Source organism: Culex pipiens, chromosome 3 (genome assembly GCF_016801865.2).
Source record: "Culex pipiens pallens isolate TS chromosome 3, TS_CPP_V2, whole genome shotgun sequence".
NCBI classification, from domain to species: domain Eukaryota; kingdom Metazoa; phylum Arthropoda; class Insecta; order Diptera; family Culicidae; genus Culex; species Culex pipiens.
The window spans coordinates 37854304-37856886 of NC_068939.1; positions in this window are offsets into that span (position 1 = coordinate 37854304).

Here is a 2583-nt window from a genome sequence, read left to right on the forward strand (position 1 = left end):
AAAATATTAAATGGAAGTAATAATTAATTTTTTAAACCTCGATTTTAATTGGCCTTAGGCTGTAGCAAATTTATGTTAAAGTATGTAACAAATCTGAACACCAAATATCCAAAACATTACCATTTCAGACTGTATTTTTTTTTAAACACGTATTTTGTAAATGTCTGAAAATAAAAGAGGTCGTTCCATCCCTCTCTCACGAGATATCGATAAATGAACCTCGGAATCGTAATTAAAAAAAAAAACGATAGTAGATATAATATAGATTTTTATGGTTCAACTTTCCATGAATTACAAATTAATTAATAATTAATCAGTTTTCAAAGAGTACTTATTTTTTCGAAATAATCCTGGTCAATACTTATAACTCTGCCAAAGACACCAAATCGATCAGAAAATTCTTTCCCAAGGTAAATATTTTAGAATATAAAGGAAAATTTGTGTAAAAGCTATCTACCATCTAATTAACACAAATTTCATCATCGAAACATCTTTTCTCCTATAAATTATCGTCCGTGAAGCAACACATTCTCGGCCACTTGTTTCAAATTTATGTGTGCCAATTTGCATGATAATTAATTAGCCCTCATTTGGAAGAAAACACATCGCCGAGGCGTCAAAGCTTTCATAAACATTCCAAAAAATAACCCGATCATGTCGTGTGACACCGCGGCATCAAAAACTCGTCAAATTCTTGCTACAAAGTTTCTTAACGATACGTTCCGCCCCTCCAGGGCCGATCGAAAGATCGAAAACAAGTAGAAGGACCTCTTTCGAGTGAAACTTAATCACATTAAAATTGATCCTAATGAGATTGTACCCCCACACAAACACACTGGGTGCAGATTTCTTCCCCCCAAGGTATAACACTGCATCGTGAGCTGCTGCAACATAGTTGCCGCAAATTGGTTTGCAATAATATTTAATTAAAAGATAATTTTCATATAATGTTGGGGCTCTTTGGGTGTGGTTAAGGCCGGCGGCTGTCATCAAAATCACGATCTGCTTCCTTTTTTTTTTGATGGTCGATCTGAAAAGGATTTCAGACGCACATGTCGTTACCGCAATTGAAACGGCTTATTTCGCGCCTTCAGAAGAACTGAAAAAATAATCTACGGAGACTAACCCTCAGCTTGACACGAATTAAAATTTAAGAGAAAAGATTTTTAATTTGTAAAAATATATTTTTTAATGATCTCGATGCTTTTTTTTTAGAGTTAAATAAATAAATTTATGATTGAGACATGTTTGAAAATATTTAATCAAATATTTTCCCAATGTTGATTCCAAGTTGGATCCGCACAACCCGGCAACCATATTGCCATTAATTTGAATTTAATTCGCTTTGCGCCACCGCCAAATTTGCGTCGATTTTACTTCCCCGGACCAGTTCTGGGCCCAGCGGCCAAACTCTCTGCGGCATCATTACGCAGTGGCCCCACTTACAATGTTGCCCGACGACGAATCAAAAAGCCACGGTTCGATCAGAATTTTCCCCCCCGGATGATGGGTTCCATAAATTCGACGAACTTGTGCGAAATTCTTTCTTTGTGCAGCGAAATCGTTCCCCCACACACATGTTTATGTTAATTTACTGAGGGGTTGAACAATTCGCAGTCCTCGCGAGGTTCGGTGTTGATTGTCATTTTTCATGGACGCTACTCAGAAATCAAGAAGAAAAAAAGCACTTGTGATAACCGCTAATGGCGTTGTTTCCTCAAAGTGGGGTAACACGTGAAAAATGCATTCAAATTTGGCGGTGGCAGTGCAATTTCGGGGTGATAAATTCCAGTGTCGGCAATCATTAATCAATTACGTAATTTATCACCGGGTTTTGTTGGGCTTCCCTGGGGGGCCCCTTTTGCGGGATTGGTTGCGGAATGAATGGCGATTGTTGGGAAAATTGATGTAAATTTGATGTTTTTTTTTCTTTTTGCCTTCCTCACTGAGGTAAGGCTATAATCCTGGTCGAAAAATGAACTTTTGAAAAACAGCTCGTAGACCTAAATTCATGTATACCTATCGACTCAGAATCGAAAACTGAACAAATGTCTGTGTGTGTGTGTGTATGTGTGTGCGTATTCTCCTTGGTGCTCAAAATTCTTGCCAAGTTTTCTCGGCACTGGCTGACCTGATTTGAGTCAAATTAGTTGCATTCTATCCGGTTTGGTGCCCCATACTGCACTATTGAATTGTTTGAAGATCTGATAAGTAGTTCAAAAGTTACGTATAAAAAAGTGTCAGAGTTGCGAATCGGATCTCACCTAAATGCATGTAAACTATGTCCAGACCCATCACCCGACCCATCGTTGGTTAGGTTATCAAAAGACCTTTCCAACGAGTCCAAAATATTGAAGTTCTGGCAACCCTGTCTCAAGTTATTACCACTTAAGTGATATTTATGTACTTTTTTGAAGCCGGATCTCACTTAAATGTATGTAAACTATGTCCGAATTCATCATTCAACCCATCGTTGCATAGGTAATCAAAAGACCTTTCTAATGAGCCCAATACATTGAAGATCTGGCAACCTTGTCTCAAGTTGTGACCACTTAAGTGATATTTATGTACTTTTTTGATGCC